The sequence below is a fragment of the Anolis sagrei genome, chromosome 12 (assembly GCF_037176765.1).
Source record: "Anolis sagrei isolate rAnoSag1 chromosome 12, rAnoSag1.mat, whole genome shotgun sequence".
Taxonomy (NCBI): domain Eukaryota; kingdom Metazoa; phylum Chordata; class Lepidosauria; order Squamata; family Dactyloidae; genus Anolis; species Anolis sagrei.
The window spans coordinates 11,515,257-11,534,426 of record NC_090032.1 but is presented as its reverse complement, the minus strand read 5'-3'; the positions used below and the strand labels follow the sequence as shown (position 1 = coordinate 11,534,426).

The window sequence follows — 19,170 nt, the reverse complement described above, 5'->3', positions numbered from 1 at the left end:
TAAAACCCAGAACCTCAATCAGTGACTGATACCAATTGCAACTGCAAACAGTACCAATAAAGAGAAAAAATAGGACAAGTGCAAAGAAGCCAGAATGGATGTCCAAAGAACTTCTAACTGTGCTAAGACTCAAAAGAGACATGCACAAGAAGTGGAAAAAGGGAGAAATCACCAAAGAAGAATTCAAACAAATAGCCAACACCTGTAGGAAAAAGGTCTGCAAAGCTAAAGCACAAAATGACCTCAGGCTTGCCAGGGATATTAAAAACAATTAAAAGGGCTTCTTTTCTTATGTCAGTAGAAAAAGGAAGAACAAGGAGGCGATAGGGCCGAGGAGAAGATGTGGGAATGCAAGAGAGGAGATTCCATCTGAACATGAGGAAGAACTTCCTGATTGTGAGAGCCGTTCAGCAGTGGAACTCTCTGCCCCGGAGTGTGGTGGAGGCTCCTTCTTTGGAAGCTTTTAAGCAGAGGCTGGATGGCCATTTGTCAGGGGTGATTTGAATGCAATATTCCTGCTTCTTGGCAGAATGGGGTTGGACTGGATGGCCCATGAGGTCTCTTCCAACTCTTTGATTCTATGATTCTATGATTCAATGCTGACAGGGGATAGAGAAAAGGCAGAACTACATAATGCCTTCTTTGCCTCAGTCTTCTAAAAAAAAAAAGTCATCTTCAATCTCAGCAAGATGGAGTGGGTGAGGGATTAGAGGACATCCCACCCCAAATTGGGAAACAAGTCGTCCAGGAATACCTGGCTGCTCTAAATGAGTTCAAGTCCCCCTTTCAGGGCCAGATCAACTACACCCAAGAGTACTGAAGGAACTAGCAGAAGTCATCTTGGAACCATTGGCAATCATCTTTGAGAGTTCTCGGAGAACGGGAGAAGTTCCAGCAGATTGGAGGAGGGCCAATGTGGTCCCAATCGTCAAGAAGGGAAAAAAGGATGACCCAAACAAATGACCCAAACAATTACTGTCCGGTCAGCCTCACGTCGATACCGGGCAAGATTCTGGAAAAGATTGTTAAGGAAGCAGTCTGCAAACACTTAGAAACAAATGCAGTCATCGCTAATAGTCAACATGGATTTATCAAAAACAAGTCATGCCAGACTCATCTGATCTCTTTTTTTGAAGGCAGGATCATCTAGTTTGCAGACGACACCAAATTGGGAGGGATAGACAAGATTGCAGAAGTCAGGAGCAGAATTCAAAACGATTAGAGAGATGATGGGCCAAAACTAACAAAACAAAGTTCAACAGTGACAAATGCAAGATACTCCAATTAGGCAGAAAAAACGAAATGCAAAGATACAGAATGGGGGACAATGCCTGGCTCGAGAGCAGTACGTGTGGAAAAGATCGTGGGGTCCTTGTGGACAACAAGTTAAACATGAGCCAACAATGTGATGCACCGGCAAAAAAAGCCAATGGGATTTTGGCCTGCATCAAGAGGAGCCTAGTGTCTAGATCTAGGGAAGTCCTGCTCCCCATGCTCTATTCCGCGTTGGTTACACCACATCTGGAATATTGTGTCCAATTCTGGGCACCACAACTGATAATTGACAAGCTGGAATGTGTCCAGAGAAGGGCGACTGAAATGATCAAGGGTCTGGAGAACGAGCCCTATGAAGAGTGGCTTAAAGAGTGGGCATGTTTAGCCTGAAGAAGAGAAGGCTGAGAGGAGCCACGTATAAATATGTGAGAGGAAGTCACAGGGAGGAGGGAGCAAGCTTGTTTTCTGCCTCCCTGGAGACTAGGACGCAATGGAACAATGGCTTCAAACTACAAGAGAGGAGATTCCATCTGAACATGAGGAAGAACTTCCTGACTGTGAGAGCTGTTCAGCAGTGGAACTCTCTGCCCCGGAGTGTGGTGGAGGCTCCTTCTTTGGAAGCTTTTAAACAGAGCCTGGATGGCCATCTGTCAGGGGTGATTTGAATGCTATATTCCTGCTTCTTGGCAGGGGAGAGGAACAAACCACTGACCACCTGCTGCAATACACCCTGAGCCCTGCCACATGCACAATGGAGGACCTTTTTGCAGCAACACCAGAGGCACTCCAAGTGGCCAGCTACTGGTCAAAGGACATTTAATCAACTACTAAACTCACACATTTTGTATTTTGTCTGTTTGTTTGCTTTGTTCTGTTAGAAATCTATATATATATAAAATGCTCTGAGCATAATGAGTACCTTAAAAACAAAAGAACCAATGAACGAAATCACACCAAATTTGGCAACAAAATGTCTCACAACGCAAGGAGTGACCATAACTCAAAAATTATGATTTTGTCATTTGGGAGTTGCAGTTGCTGGGATTTATAGTTTACCTACAATCAAAGAGTATTCTGAACTTCACCAATGATGGAATTGAACCAAACTTGGCACACAGGACTCCCGTGACCAACAGAAAATACTGGAAGGGTTTGATAGGCATTGACCTTGAGTTTGGGAGTTGTAGTTCACCTACATCCAGAGAGCACTGTGAACTCAAACAATGATGGATCTGGACCAAACTTGGCACAAGCTCTCAATATGCCCAAATATGAACATAGATGGAGTTTGGGGAAAACAGACCTTGACATTTGGGAGTTGTAGTCACTGGGATTCACAGTTCACCTACAATCAAAGAGCATTCTGAACCCCACGAACGACAGAATTGGGGCAAACTTCCCACACAGAACCCCCATGACCAAAAGAAAATACTTAAGGCCATCCAGTCCAACTCCCTTCAACAGAGCAAGAAAATGTAATCAAAGTCCTCCTGACAAAGAGCCATCCAGATAGATTGATAGATAGATAGATAGATAGATAGATAGATAGATATGATTCACACACACACAGATCATAGATTGGAAAGGGACCCTTAAAGAAGAACAAGGATATCTTGCATGTTCCAGGGTGGGCAAACCAGACACTCTCCACAGCAACACTGACAAAGAAACGGCAAGGAATACTGTTTACCCACAAGCAGAAAGAAATCACATATATTAGAAACCAACACTTTCTCATTACTTTATTTTCCAGATCAACTGGGCCACAGCAACGCGTGGCAGGGGACAGCTATTGTAATATAATTGACTGGTTGCCCTGATACGACAAATAAATAAATTGACAGGGGATTGGACTGGATGGCGCATGAGGTCTCTTCCAACTCTAGGATTCTATGATTCTACCGGGTAAGAAACTCCCTCCTGGGCACACAGAAGACCAGGTGACTTGGAAGGTGCTGAACAATCTGGAATATTGTGTCCAATTCTGGGCACCACAATTCAAGAGAGATATTGACAAGCTGGAATGTGTCCAGAGGAGGGCGACTAAAATGATCAAGGGTCTGGAGAACAAGCCCTATGAGGAGCGGCTTAGGGAACTGGGCATGTTTAGCCTGAAGAAGAGAAGGCTGAGAGGAGATATGATAGCCATGTATAAATATGTGAGAGGAAGCCACAGGGAGGAGGGAGCAAGCTTGTTTTCTGCTTCCTTGGAGACTAGGACGTGGAACAATGGCTTCAAACTACAAGAGAGGAGATTCCATCTGAACATGAGGAAGAACTTCCTGACTGTGAGAGCCGTTCAGCAGTGGAACTCTCTGCCCTGGAGTGTGGTGGAGGCTCCTACTTTGGAAGCTTTTAAACAGAGGCTGGATGGCCATCTGTCAGGGGTGATTTGAATGCAATATTCCTGCTTCTTGGCAGAATGGGGTTGGACTGGATGGTCCATGAGGTCTCTTCCAACTCTTTGATTCTATGATTCTATGAACAAACTGGTACCACTAGATTCAAAGCTAATCTTAAGAAATGAGGCTATAAAGTAGAGTCTACGACATGCGAGTGTGGAGAAGACCAACTCAGAGACCACTTACTACAATGCAGCCTGAGCCCTGCCACATGCACAGTGGTGGACCTTCTCACAGCGACACCAAAGGCACTCCAAGTGGCCAGCTTCTGGTCAAAGGACATTTAGTACAATGCCAAGTTTTTAACTTTGTTTGTGGATTTTCTGTCCATTATAACAGTAGTCTCAATTCGCTTCGGACATGACAAATAAATAAATAAAACTCCGGCTTAGGCTCGAACCAGTTCTAGCTGTTCCACCAGTGCGAAGGAAGCCACTTCCTCTTTTGGGGAGGCCCTCGGGCCAACTACTCTCCATAAGAATGCGGGGAGCCAGCCAATCTTACAACCACCCCTTTTCCAGGAAGTGGGGCTCCACTGCAAAAACACCACGACATTTCCTCCCACTCCCTTTGCAGCCCTCCATTGAGTGTGGACTTAGGGGGTGGTGTGTTTCCAGGGGAGGAATAAGGGGTCTCCTATCGATCGCCCAAGGCCGGCTTACCTGTCCACCGGAGCCCTGCTTCCCTAAGGGGCACCTAAAGGGGAGGAGAAGGTAAATATGGAGAGGGCGGTGTCAGAAGTTCCCTCTGCCTCTCCGGTCACTTCCTCCTCCCCAGGAGACCCAAAGGAAGGCACCTCCCCTTACAAACACATGTACACACAGAGGAGGAATATTGGCACACCTGAAAAGGTGGAGAGGGAAAGAAGAGCTGGCAATAGGAGAGCAGGTTGGACAACATTCCTACTCTGTTGCCCCCCCCCCCCCCCCCCAAAACACACAAAGCATCCTCAAAGCCTAGGCAAAAAGGGAAGGTGGAAAAGGGTGATGCCGTTTTCGGGAAGGAAGAGTTGTAAGGAAGTCCATGTGAAATGGAGAGAGCATGTCCTTTTGCAATGTCACTTCTATAGGGGTAAAAGGTAAAGGTAAAGGTAAGTCCAGTCATGCATTGTTTATTTTAAGTGTGGCACTCCGGAGTGCTTTTGTGAGCCGCCCTGAGTCCCTTTAGCGCAGTGTTTCTCAACCTTCCTAATGCCGAGACCCCTTAATACAGTTCTTCATGGTGTGGTGACCCCCAACCATAAAATTATTTTTTGTTGCTACTTCATAACTGTAATTTTGCTACTGTTATCATGTTATCATATCTGGAATTGGTTAAGTGGACGAACACAGAGAGTGCTCACTAATGCTTCCTCTTCATCTTGGAAAGAAGTGACGAGTGGAGTGCCGCAGGGTTCCGTCCTGGGCCCGGTCCTGTTCAACATCTTTATTAATGACTTAGATGAAGGGCTAGAAGGCAGGATCATCAAGTTTGCAGACGACACCAAATTGGGAGGGATAGCCAATAGTCCAGAGGACAGGAGCAGGATTCAAAATGATCTTGACAGATTAGAGAGATGATGGGCCAAAACTAACAAAATGAAGTTCAACAGGGACAAATGCAAGATACTCCACTTTGGCAGAAAAAATGAAATGCAAAGATACAGAATGGGGGACGCCTGGCTCGAGAGCAGGACGTGTGAAAAAGATCTTGGAGTCCTCGTGGACAACAAGTTAAATATGAGCCAACAATGTGATGTGACGGCAAAAAAAGCCAATGGGATTTTGGCCTGCATCAATAGGAGCATAGTGTCTAGATCTAAGGAAGTAATGCTACCCCTCTATTCTGCTTTGGTTAGACCACATCTGGAATATTGTGTCCAATTCTGGGCACCACAATTCAAGAGAGATATTGACAAGCTGGAATGTGTCCAGAGGAGGGCGACTAAAATGATCAAGGGTCTGGAGAACAAGCCCTATGAGGAGCGGCTTAGGGAACTGGGCATGTTTAGCCTGAAGAAGAGAAGGCTGAGAGGAGATATGATAGCTATGTATAAATATGTGAGAGGAAGCCACAGGGAGGAGGGAGCAAGCTTGTTTTCTGCTTCCTTGGAGACTAGGACGCGGAACAATGGCTTCAAACTACAAGAGAGGAGATTCCATCTGAACATGAGGAAGAACTTCCTGACTGTGAGAGCCGTTCAGCAGTGGAACTCTCTGCCCCGGAGTGTGGTGGAGGCTCCTTCTTTGGAAGCTTTTAAGCAGAGGCTGGATGGCCATCTGTCAGGGGTGCTTTGAATGCAATATTCCTGCTTCTTGGCAGGGGGTTGGACTGGATGGCCCATGAGGTCTCTTCCAACTCTTTGATTCTATGATTCTATGTAAAATATCTGATATTCAGGATGTATTTTCATTCACTGGACCAAATTTGGCACAAATACCTGATGCACCCAAATTTAAATACTGGTGGGGTTGGGGGGATATTGATTTTGTCATTTGGGAGTTGTAGTTGCTGGGATTTATAGTTCACCTACAATCAAAGAAGATTCTGAACTTCACCAACGATGGAATTGAACCAAACTTTGGAGCACAAGACTCCTGACCTCACAATTTATTGCTGAAGGATTTCATGGCTGGAATCACTGGGTTGTTGTAGGTTTTTTTCGGGATATATGGCCATGTTCTAGAGGTATTTTCTCCTAACATTTCGCCTGCATCTATGGCAAGCATCCTCAAAATCTCTGAGGATACTTGCCATAGATGCAGGTGAAACATCAGGAGAAAAAGCCTCTAGAACATGGCCATATATTCTGAAAAAAACCTACAACAACCCAAAGCATGGATTGTCGATGTTGCAATCCCAGGCGACAGCAGAATTGAAGAGAAACAAATGGAAAAGCTAAAACAATACAAGGATTGAACTGCAAAGACTCTGGCACAAGCCAGTCAAGGGGGTCGCAGTGGTGGCCTGCACTTAAACACAATCGGCGCTGACAAAATCACCATCTGCCAGTTGCCAGTCGGATCTGCACACATTATTTGCCGATACATCACATAGTCCTAGACACTTGGAAAGTGTCCAGAGTGTGATACAGTACAACAGCCAGCATGGTGACCTTGTTTGCTGTGTACTAGTTTGTTGTGTTTCTCATAATAATAATAATAATAATAATAATAATAATAATAATAATATCAATCTAAAGTTGATTTGATTTTGGAGAGTGGTCCCTGGTCAAAGTGGTCTCTAGTCAAGTAGTCACTGGTCAAGTGGTCCCTGATCAAAGTGGTCCCTGGTCAAAGTGGTCCCTGGTCAAAGTAGCCCCTGGTCAATGGTCCCTGGTCAAGTGGTTCCTGGTCAAAGTGGTTCCTGGTCAAAGTGGTCCCTGGTCAAAGTGGTCCCTGGTCAAAGTGGTCCCTGGTCAAAGTAGCCCCTGGTCAATGGTCCCTGGTCAAGTGGTTCCTGGTCAAAGTGGTCCCTGGTCAAAGTGGTCCCTGGTCAAAGTGGCCCGTTGTCAAAGTAGTCCCTGGTCAAAGTGGTCCCTGGTCAAAGTGGTCCCTGGTCAAAGTGGTCCCTGGTCAAAGTGGTCCCTGGTCAAAGTAGCCCCTGGTCAATGGTCCCTGGTCAAGTGGTTCCTGGTCAAAGTGGTCCCTGGTCAAAGTGGTCCCTGGTCAAAGTGGTCCCTGGTCAAAGTGGTCCCTGGTCAAAGTGGTCCCTGGTCAAAGTAGCCCCTGGTCAATGGTCCCTGGTCAAGTGGTTCCTGGTCAAAGTGGTCCCTGGTCAAAGTGGTCCCTGGTCAAAGTGGCCCGTTGTCAAAGTAGTCCCTGGTCAAAGTGGTCCCTGGTCAAAGTGGTCCCTGGTCAAAGTGGTCCCTGGTCAAAGTGGTCCCTGGTCAAAGTGGTCCCTGGTCAAAGTAGCCCCTGGTCAATGGTCCCTGGTCAAGTGGTTCCTGGTCAAAGTGGTCCCTGGTCAAAGTGGTCCCTGGTCAAAGTGGCCCGTTGTCAAAGTAGTCCCTGGTCAAAGTGGTCCCTGGTCAAAGTGGTCCCTGGTCAAAGTGGTCCCTGGTCAAAGTGGTCCTTGGTCAAAGCAGTCCCTGGTCAAAGTGGTCCCTGGTCAAAGTGGTCTGTTGTCAAAGTAGTCCCTGGTCAAAGTAGTCCCTGGTCAAAGAAGTCCCTGGTCAAAGTGGTCCCTAGTCAAAATGGTCCCTGATCAAGTGGTCCCTGGTCAAGTGGGCCCTGATCAAGTGGTCCCTGGTCAAGAGGTCCCTGGTCAAAGTGGTCCCTGGCCAAGTGGTCCCTGGTTAAAGTAGTGCCTGATCAAGTGGTCCCTGGTCAAAGTGGTCCCTGGTCAAAGTGGTCCCTGGTCAAAGTGGTCCCTGGTCAAAGTGGTCCCTGGTCAAAGTGGTCCCTGGTCAAAATGGTCCCCGATCAAGTGGTCCCTGGTCAAGTTGGCCCTGATCAAGTGGTCCCTGGTCAAAGTGGTCCCTGGTCAAGTGGTCCCTGGTCAAAGTGGTCCCTGGTCAATGGTCCCTGGTCAAAGTGGTCCCTGGTCAAGTGGTCCCTGGTCAAGTGGTCCCTGGTCAAAGTGGTCCCTGGTCAAAGTAGCCCCTGGTCAATGGTCCCTGGTCAAAGTGGTCCCTGGTCAAAGTGGTCCCTGGTCAAAGTGGTCCCTGGTCAAAGTGGTCCCTGGTCAAAGTGGTCCCTGGTCAAAGTGGTCCCTGGTCAAAGTGGTCCCTGGTCAAAGTGGTCCTTGGTCAAAGCAGTCCCTGGTCAAAGTGGTCCCTGGTCAAAGTGGTCTGTTGTCAAAGTAGTCCCTGGTCAAAGTAGTCCCTGGTCAAAGAAGTCCCTGGTCAAAGTGGTCCCTAGTCAAAATGGTCCCTGATCAAGTGGTCCCTGGTCAAGTGGGCCCTGATCAAGTGGTCCCTGGTCAAAGTGGTCCCTAGTCAAAGTAGCCCCTGGTCAATGGTCCCTGGTCAAAGTGGTCCGTTGTCAAAGTAGTCCCTGGTCAAAGTGGTCCCTGGTCAAAGTAGCCCCTGGTCAAAGTGGTCCCTGGTCAAGTGGTCCCTGGTCAAAGTGGTCCCTGGTCAAATTTGTCCCTGGTCACATTGGTCCCTGGTCAAAGTGGTCCCTGATCAAAGTAGTCCCTGGTCAAAGTGGTCCCTGGTCAAAGTAGCCCCTGGTCAAAGTCGTCCCTGGTCAAGTGATCCCTGGTCACGTTGTCCCTGGTCAAGGAAGTCCCTGGTCAAGGTAGTCCCTAGTCAAAGTAGTCCCTGGTCAAAGTAGTCCCTGGTCAAAGTAGTCCCTGGTCAATGGTCCCTGGTCAAGTGGTCCCTGGTCAAAGTGGTCCCTGGTCAAAGTGGTCCCTGGTCAAATTGGTCCCTGATCAAAGTGGTCCCTGGTCAAGTGGTCCCTGGTCAAAGTGGTCCCTGGTCAAATTTGTCCCTGGTCACATTGGTCCCTGGTCAAAGTGGTCCCTGATCAAAGTAGTCCCTGGTCAAAGTGGTCCCTGGTCAAAGTAGCCCCTGGTCAAAGTCGTCCCTGGTCAAGTGATCCCTGGTCACGTTGTCCCTGGTCAAGGAAGTCCCTGGTCAAGGTAGTCCCTAGTCAAAGTAGTCCCTGGTCAAAGTAGTCCCTGGTCAAAGTAGTCCCTGGTCAATGGTCCCTGGTCAAGTGGTCCCTGGTCAAAGTGGTCCCTGGTCAAAGTGGTCCCTGGTCAAAGTGGTCCCTGGTCAAATTGGTCCCTGATCAAAGTAGTCCCTGGTCAAGTGGTCCCTGGTCAAAGTGGTCCCTGGTCACATTGGTCTCTGGTCAAAGTGGTCCCCGGTCAAAGTGGTCCCAGGTCAAGTAGTCCCTGGTCAAATTGGTCCCTGGTCAAGTGGTCCCTGATCAAGTTGTCCCTGTTCAAAGAAGTCCCTGGTCAAAGTAGTCCCTGGTCAAGGTAGTCCCTAGTCAAAGTAGTCCCTGGTCGAGTGGTTCCTGGTCAATGGTCCCTGGTCAAAGTGGTCTCTGGTCAAAGTGGTCCCTGGTCAAAGTAGTCCCTGGTCAAAGTGGTCCCTGGTCAAAGTGGTCCCTGGTCAAGTGGTCCCTGGTCTGGTGGTCCCTGGTTAAGTGGTCCCTGATCAAGTAGTCCCTGGTCAAGTGGTCCCTGGTCTGGTGGTTCCTAGTCAAGTGTCCCTGATCAAGTGGTCCCTGGTCAAGTGGTCCCTGGTCAAAGTGGTCCCTGGTCAAAGTGGTCCCTGGTCAAGTTAGACCCTGGTTAAAATAGTCCCTGGTCAAATAGGTCCCTGGTCAAGTCGTCCCTGGTGAAGTTGTCCCTGGTCAAAGAAGTCCCTGGTGAAGGGGTCCATGGTGAAGGTAGTCCCTGGTCAAAGTAGTCCCTGATCAAATTGGTCCCTGGTCAAATTGGTCCCTAGTCAAATGGTCCCTGGTCAAAAAAAGGTTGGGAACCACTGGCTAAAGGCAGAGAAAGAGCCTGACATTCCTGACAAAAGGAGGAGAGCTGACCCCAGATGCTCCCCAAGGGAGGCTGTTGCAAGAAGACTTGATGGATTCCTGATGTCTGACTTGCCTCCTTCCAGCCAAAACGAGGAGGGTGAAGGGAGGGGGGCTGAGGACCTTGGCACCCAATACGGAATCCCAAGAAGCCCAGGAAGGACTCCAGGGTTGGTTGGCTTCGTTGGGATGAGAAGAAGAGCCTTTCTGGAAAGGTTTGCTTCTGGCGTAAACAAGGGGTCCCACGCCTGGGAGCATCTTGACTGCCTTCCAGCTCGTCCCACATAGATGGGAGGGGACTGGGAAAGGGGGGGGGACGCAACGCATTTTTGTATGCCTGAGTCATGTTTTTCTGGCATTTCACGCCAAAGAGGCTCCCAACCATAGATTGGGAAGAAGGGAGGGCGAGAAAAAAGGGTCCCCTTTGGCCCCCATAGAAAGGAGAAGCTCTGCAGCTTGGGACAAAACACATGGAGAGACCCAGGAAGCCTTGTCCTAGGATCCTAGATTGGGAAGGGACCCCTAAAGCCCATCCAGTCTCACCCTGTCCTGATAGGAAGGGAAATATTGCACCATCAAAGCCCTCCCGACAGATAGCCACCCAGTTTCTGAATCCTGGAATGGGAAAGGATCCCCAAGGGCCATCCTATCACACCCCCGTCCTGCCAGTAAAGGAAATACTGCACCATCAAAGCCCTCCCGACAGAAGGCCGTCCAGTCTCGCTGAGCCCTGGAATAGGAAAGGACCCCTAAAGCCCATCCAGGAAGGGAAATACTGCACCATCAAAGCCCTCCCGATAGATAGCCACCCAGTCTCTGAGTCCTGGAATGGGAAGGGATCCCCAAGGGCCATCCTGTCGCACCCCTGTCCTGCCAGTAAAGGAAATACTGCACCATCAAAGCCCTCCCGACAGAAGGCCGTCCAGTCTCTGAGTCCTGGAATGGGAAGGGACCCCTAAAGCCCATCCAGTCGCACCCTGTCCTGCCAGGAAGGAAATACTGCACCATCAAAGTCCTCCCGACAGAAGGCCGTCCAGTCTCTGAGTCCTGGAATGGGAAGGGACCCCTAAAGCCCATCCAGTCGCACCCTGTGCTGCCAGGAAGGAAATACTGCACCATCAAAGTCCTCCCGACAGAAGGCCGTCCAGTCTCTGAGTCCTGGAATGGGAAGGGACCCCCAACATCCATCCTGTCTCACCCTGTCCCGTCAGAAAGGGAAATACTTCACAGTCAAAGCCCTCCGGACAGCCATCTAGTATCTGAGCCCTGGAATGGGAAGGGACCCCTAAAGCCCATGCAGTCTCACCCTGTCCTGATAGGAAGGGAAATACTTCGCCACCAAAGCCCTCCCGACAGATAGCCACCCAGTCTCTGAGTCCTGGAATGGGAAGGGACCCCCCCAAGGGCCATCCTGTCTCACCCTGTCCTGCCAGGAAGGGAAATACTTCGCCACCAAACCCCTCCCGAAAGATAGCCATCTAGTATCTGAATCCTGGAATTGGAAGGGATCCCCAAAGGCCATCCTGTCTCACCCTGTCCTAATAGGAAGGGAAATACTTTGCCATCAAAGCCCTCCCGACAGATAGCCATCTAGTATCTGAATCCTGGAATGGGAAGGGATTCCCAAGGGCCATCCTGGCTCACCCTGTCCTGCCAGAAAGGGAAATACTTCACCATCAAAGCCCTCCCGACAGACAGCCAATCAGTCTCTGAGTCCTGGAATGGGAATGGACCCCCCCCCCCCCCAGGGTCATCCAGTCTCACCCTGTCCTGCCAGGGAGGGAAATACTTCACCACCAAAGCCCTCCCGACAGATAGCCATCTAGTCTCTGAATCCTGGAATGGGAAGGGACCCCCAAGGGCCATCCAGTCTCACCCTGTCCTGCTAGGAAGGGAAATACTGCACCATCAAAGCCCTCCTGACAGATAGCCACCCAGTCTCTGAATCCTGGAAAGGGAAGGGACCCCCAAAGGCCATCCATTCTGCCAAGGAGGGGGATCCAATTCAAGCCCTCGTTGTAAACAGATGGCTAATCAGGCTCTGTGTACAATGAGTCGAGTCAAAGAGTGAGCCTACCTTGCAGGGAAGGCGGGAGGGAAGATCTGGCTGGTCCAGAGGAAAGGGAAGGAGGAAGGAAAGGCTCCTGCTGAGTGTCGTCTGCCTCGGTTTTGCTCTGGCTGGGCGCCTCCCTCCTTCCTAAGCCACTGCCCAAAAGAGGATGGGTTGTCTTAGGAGCCTCCCCTTTGTCCCCACCCCTCCCGAGAGTGGAAAGCCGGATCTGCGGAACTCCCTGCCGCTTGGAAACCAACCCTCACCCCATCCCATGCCCTTGAGGCTTGTCTCGCTGCTGATCTCTCCAAAGGGTCCAAGCAATCCCTGAAGATTGGCCAGAAGGGAGACATTCAAAAGGGAGCTTGGATCTTCTCGCCAAGCCAGAGCTTCCACATCCCTCTCTTCACTCCCATGAGGTGGCCCAAAGGCTCACAACTTTAGAGCATAGAATCATAGAATCAAAGAGTTGGAAGAGACCTCCTGGGCCATCCAGTCCAACCCCATTCTGCCAAGAAGCAGGAATATTGCATTCAAATCACCCCTGACAGATGGCCATCCAGCCTCTGCTTAAAAGCTTCCAAAGAAGGAGCCTCCACCACACTCCGGGGCAGAGAGTTCCACTGCTGAACGGCTCCCACAGTCAGGAAGTTCTTCCTCATGTTCAGATGGAATCTCCTCTCTTGTAGTTTGAAGCCATTGTTCCACTGCGTCCTAGTCTCCAAGGAAGCAGAAAACAAGCTTGCTCCCTCCTCCCTGTGGCTTCCTCTCACATATTTATACATGGCTATCATATCTCCTCTCAGCCTTCTCTTCTTCAGGCTAAACATGCCCAGTTCCCTAAGCCGCTCCTCATAGGGCTTGTTCTCCAGACCCTTGATCATTTTAGTCGCCCTCCTCTGGACACATTCCAGCTTGTCAATATCTCTCTTGAATTGTGGTGCCCAGAATTGGACACAGTATTCCAGATGTGGTCTAACCAAAGCAGAATAGAGGGGTAGCATTACTTCCTTAGATCTAGACACTAGGCTCCTCTTGATGCAGGCCAAAATCCCATTGGCTTTTTTTGCCGCCACATCACATTGTTGGCTCATGTTTAACTTGTTGTCCACGAGGACTCCAAGATCTTTTTCACACGTACTGCTCTCGAGCCAGGCATTGTCCCCCATTCTGTATCTTTGCATTTCATTTTTTCTGCCAAAGTGGAGTATCTTGCATTTGTCACTGTTGAACTTCATTTTGTTAGTTTTGGCCAATCATCTCTCTAATCTGTCAAGATCGTTTTGAATTCTGCTCCTGTCCTCTGGACTATTGGCTATCCCTCCCAATTTGGTGTCGTCTGCAAACTTGATGATCCTGCCTTCTAGCCCTTCATCTAAGTCATTAATAAAGATGTTGAACAGGACCGGGCCCAGGGGGGAACCAGTGTTCCTCAACCTTTGTAGTGTTCCTCATGTTGTGGTGACCTCCACCCATAACATAACCCTAGCCAAAACAGGGGAACTCCAGACAAGAAACAATCAAGGACAGCTAGTCACCTCTCAACAAAGGATTCCCCCAGGCAGTAAGAAGCCACAACTTGAAACTGCTAGCCCATTAAAGGCTAATCAAGGTGGCAAATTAAAACATTCACATCTACCAGGATTGTGAGTGTCAGCTGCATTAAGATCACTCTGACCAAAAGGTCATGAGTTTGAAGCCAGCCCAGGTTGGAGTGGGTTTCCAACCAATTGTGTGTAGCCTGTTGTCGACCTTTGCAACCCGAAAGACAGTTGCATCTGTCAAGTAGGAAAATTAGGTACCACCTTTAAAAAAAGAGAGATGAATGGCCAAAACTAACAAAATGAAGTTCAATGTATTGTTGAAGGCTTTCATGGCTGGAATCACTAGGTTCTTGTGGGTTGTTTCGGGCTATAGAGCCATGTTCTAGAGGCATTTCTCCTGACGTTTCGCCTGCATCTATGACAAGCATCCTCAGAGGTAGCATCCTCAGCTACCTCTGAGGATGCTTGCCATAGATGCAGGCGAAACGTCAGGAGAAATGCCTCTAGAACATGGCTCTATAGCCCGAAAAAACCCACAAGAACAAAATGAAGTTCAACAGTGACAAATGCAAGATACTCCACTTAGGCAGAAAAAATGAAATGCAAAGATACAGAATGGGGGACAATGCCTGGCTCGAGAGCAGTACGTGTGAAAAAGATCTTGGAGTCCTCGTGGACAACAAGTTAAACATGAGCCAACAATGTGATGTGGCGGCAAAAAAAGCCAATGGGATTTTGGCCTAAATCAAGAGGAGCATAGTGTCTAGGTCCAGGGAAGTAATGCTACCCCTCTATTCTGCTTTGGTTAGATCACATCTGGAATATTGTGTCCAATTCTGGGCACCACAGTTCAAGAGAGATATTGACAAGCTGGAATGTGTCCAGAGGAGGGTGACTAGAATGATCAAGGGTCTGGAGAACAAGCCCTATGAGGAGCGGCTTAGGGAACTGGGCATGTTTAGCCTGAAGAAGAGAAGGCTGAGAGGAGATATGATAGCCATGTATAAATATGTGAGAGGAAGCCACAGGGAGGAGGGAGCAAGCTTGTTTTCTGCTTCCTTGGAGACTAGGACTCGGAACAATGGCTTCAAACTACAAGAGAGGAGATTCCATCTGAACATGAGGAAGAACTTCCTGACTGTGAGAGCCGTTCAGCAGTGGAACTCTCTGCCCCGGAGTGTGGTGGAGGTTCCTTCTTTGGAAGCTTTTAAGCAGAGGCTGGATGGCCATCTGTCAGGGGTGATTTGAATGCAATATTCCTGCTTCTTGGCAGGGGGTTGGACTGGATGGCCCATGAGGTCTCTTCCAACTCTTTGATTCTATCATTCTAAGTGTGGGGAGGCTAAATTAACTGATTTATGAGGCTATAAAGAAGACTCCAGCAAAGCATTCCAGCGGGGAAGCATGCGGGGAATGCGGAAGTGCTTCATCAGTGTCGCAGATGGATGATGAAAGTGACAGCTCCCCTGGCGGCCAGAAAAAGTTAAATAGCCTCTGTGTATGTCTGTATATGTTTGTATGTCAAAAATTGGCATTGAATGTTTGCCATATATGTGTACACTGTAATCCGCCGTGAGTCCCCTGCGGGGTGAGAAGGGCGGAATATAAAAACTGTAAATAAATAAATAAATACCCCCAAAAGACAAGAGTTTTTTCTCCCACCCTGGGCATTATTCCACAGATATATGAGGGTTGAATGAAAAGTAATGTTTCCACCTTCATAACTCAACAAATGGCAGTACTGGTAAGCAGGTACTGGCTTGTTCAGTAGACTCTCCTCTACAGTTCCATTTTGGCGGGAAGCCTTAGCATTGAACAGTTGTGTTGTTAAAGTGCGAAGTATGAGGGTTAAATAAAAGTAATGCCTCCACCTTCGTAACTCCTCAACAGATGGCAGTACTCCCTGGTTATCTTGAAAATTCAATGAGATAGCTCTTGTAGACCTCACAACCTCTGAGGATGCTTGCCATAGATGCAGGCGAAACGTCAGGAGAAATGCCTCTAGAACATGGCCCTATAGCCCGAAAAAACCCACAAGAATCTTGTAGTTTTGCTTTTTAAAAATGTTTATAAATACTTTGAAAATCCCCCAAAAATCAGTGGGTAAGTGAAACATTTTGAAATTTTGCAGGCTAACAGTGGTAAATGTGTTCTACCCTTGTAGCAAGTTTCATCAGGATAGAATCATAGAATCATAGAATCAAAGAGTTGGAAGAGACCTCATAGGCCATCCAGTCCAACCCCCTGCCAAGAAGCAGGAATATTGCATTCAAATCACCCCTGACAGATGGCCATCCAGCCTCTGCTTAAAAGCTTCCAAAGAAGGAGCCTCCACCACACTCCGGGGCAGAGAGTTCCACTGCTGAACGGCTCTCACAGTCAGGAAGTTCTTCCTAATGTTCAGATGGAATCTCCTCTCTTGTAGTTTGAAGCCATTGTTCCGCGTCCTAGTCTCCAAGGAAGCAGAAAACAAGCTTGCTCCCTCCTCCCTGTGGCTTCCTCTCACATATTTATACATGGCTATCATATCTCCTCTCAGCCTTCTCTTCTTCAGGCTAAACATGCCCAGTTCCCTAAGCCGCTCCTCATAGGGCTTGTTCTCCAGACCCTTGATCATTTTAGTCGCCCTCCTCTGGACACATTCCAGCTTGTCAATATCTCTCTTGAATTGTGGTGCCCAGAATTGGACACAATATTCCAGGTGTGGTCTAACCAAAGCAGAATAGAGGGGTAGCATGACTTCCCTAGATCTAGACACTATGCTCCTATTGATGCAGGCCAAAATCCCATTGGCTTTTTTTGCCGCCACATCACATTCCTGGCTCATGTTTAACTTGTTGTCCACGAGGACTCCAAGATCTTTTTCACACGTACTGCTCTCGAGCCAGTACGTGAGGGAGAAAGGAGCCCCTGAATTTTCCCCGACTGCCAGTGAGGTTTTCAGTATCGCGCAATCGCGATTGCTGTTAATGAAGTACTTACGAAAATTCGTAAGTTTCATTAAAGTTCCGAATTTTTTACTCCAGAAATTCGGAAAGAATTTCAGAAATGAAGCGCAAGCGCCCCCTACTTTTGAACACAATTTAGAACCATTTTTTAAAATGGACTGCACATGCCTAGTGTCTTCTGTAAGGGGCATGGGACGGAGACTATGTTGGTCTCCATTACAGATCAGCTCCGCTGCCAGATGAATCAAGGAGGATGAGCACTGTGGACTCGTGTCATTGGACCTCATGGTCGACCACAATCTTTTGATTCACCACTTAGCCATGGCTGGAATTAGGGGGATGGCCCTTAAATGGCTGTCCTCTTTCCTTCAAAAGCGGGGCCAACATGTGGAGAGGGAAGGGTTGTTCTCTAAGAGGGCCCCTCTTGAATGTGGGGTCCCTCAGGGGGCTATCATTCCCCCCCCCCCTGTTGTTTAACATCTATATGCGACCACTTGCCCAGCTTGTGCGAGGCTTTGGGCTTGAGTGCTATCAGTATGCTGATGACACTCAACTATTTATTTAATTATCGTGTCATCAGCAACCATACCATTATATTACAATTCTAACAGAGCAAAACAAACACACAGATTAAAAAGAAAAAGAAAAGAAAAAAACACACACAGATTTTGCAAATTTGGTAGCTGGTTAAATGTCCTTTGACCAGTATCTGGCCACTTGGGAGTGCCTCTGGTGTTGCCGCAAGAAGGTCCTCCATCGTGCATGTGGCAGGGCTCAGGTTGCATTGCAGCAGGTGGTCAGTGGTTTGCTCTTCTCCGCACTCGCATGCCGTGGATTCCACCCTGTAGCCCCATTTCTTAAGATTGGCTCTGCATCTTGTGGTGCCACAGCGCAGTCTGTTCAGCACCTTCCAAGTCGCCCAGTCCTCTGTGTGCCCAGGGGGGAGTCTCTCATCTGGTATCACCCATGGATTGAGGTGCTGGGTTTGGGCCTGCCACTTTTGGACTCTTGCTTGCTGAGGTGTTCCAGCAAGTGTCTCTGTAGATCTAAGAAAACTATGTCTTGATTTAAGTCGTTGACGTGCTGGCTGATACCCAAACAGGGGATGAGCTGGAGATGTCTCTGCCTTGGTCCTTTCACTATTGGCTGCTACTTCCCGGCGGATGTCAGGTGGTGCAATACTGGCTAAGCAGTGTAATTTCTCCAGTGGTGTGGGGCGCAGACACCCTGTGATAATGCGGCATGTCTCATTAAGAGCCACATCTACTGTTTTAGTGTGGTGAGATGTGTTTCACATTGGGCATGCATACTCAGCAGCAGAGTATGCATGCCCATATTCTGAGGATAGAAGGCCGACCTGACTCCATACCCGATAATTTCCTTGAGGCCGTTACTGGATGGTTGCGTGCCAGCAGGTTGAGGGTGAATCCAGCGAAGACGGAGATCCTTTGGTTGGGTCGCCCGGACGGAGGAGTGATCCGGTTGCCTACCCTGGATGGCGTGACATTATGCCCGTCATCTTTGGTAAAGAGTTTGGGAGTCCTTTTAGACCCTCTGCTGACGATGGAGACCGAGGCCCAGGCCTCCGTCGCAAGCAGAGTCGCATTTTTCCATCTGCGTCAGGTTAGGTGTCTGGCTCCCTATCTGTCCAGGGACAACCTGGCCATGGTGATCCAGGCTACGGTGATCTCAAGGTTGGACTACTGTAACGCCTTGAGGCCGTTACTGGATGGTTGCGTGCCAGCAGGTTGAGGGTGAATCCAGCAAAGACGGAGATCCTTCGGTTGGGTCGCCCGGACGGAGGAGTGATCTGGTTGCCTACCCTGGATGGCGTGACATTATGCCCGTCATCTTTGGTAAAGAGTCTTGGAGTCCTTTTAGACCCTCTGCTGACGATGGAGGCCCAGGCCTCCGCCGCAAGCAGAGTCGCGTTTTTCCATCTGCGTCAGGTTAGGCGTCTGGCTCCCTATCTGTCCAGGGACAACCTGGCCACGGTGATCCAGGCTACGGTCATCTCAAGGTTGGACTACTGTAACGCCCCCTACATAGGCCTGCCTTTATCAGTGATCCGGAAACTTAAAACTAGTGCAAAATGCTGCCACCTGGCTTCTCGTAGGGGTCCCAGCGAGGTGTCATATCACTCCAATCTTGCAGCAACAGCACTGGTTGCCGATCAAGCACCAGATTACCTTCAAAGTGCTGATTCTTACCTTTAAGGCCTTATATGGGCTGGGGCCGGAGTACCTGAGGGACCACCTCACCCCCTACCAACCCCCCAAGATCACTCCATTCAGACGATCAGAATCTCCTTGAAGTTCCCAATTTTAGGACCTTTCACCTGATGCCTACTAGGCGTAGAGCATTCACGGTGGTGACTCCTTACCTGTGGAATGCCTTGCCAGCGGAAACACGAGCTCTCAGAGACTTACTATCTTTTCGTAGAGCTTGTAAAACTTATTTATTTAGGCTGGCATTTGAATCTTG

The 19,170-nt window shown here is 48.9% G+C and overlaps 1 protein-coding gene across 2 annotated transcripts in view; it reads right to left on the bottom strand.

Annotated features, from left to right (window-relative positions):
• Positions 1-12,344, bottom strand: part of LOC132764295 (death-associated protein kinase 2-like) — a 29,560-nt gene extending 17,216 nt beyond the window's left edge. Inside the window, exons 1-2 of one of the 2 annotated variants that reach the window (XM_067472433.1) lie at positions 12,222-12,344; positions 4,340-4,373 (exon numbers count right to left, since the gene is read on the bottom strand). The gene's annotated coding sequence lies outside the window, so the exon portion shown is untranslated. The remainder of the gene's footprint in view (positions 1-4,339; positions 4,374-12,221) is intronic. The other variant, XM_060758228.2, reaches the window with a different exon arrangement.
• Between the last annotated feature and the right edge of the window lie 6,826 nt (positions 12,345-19,170).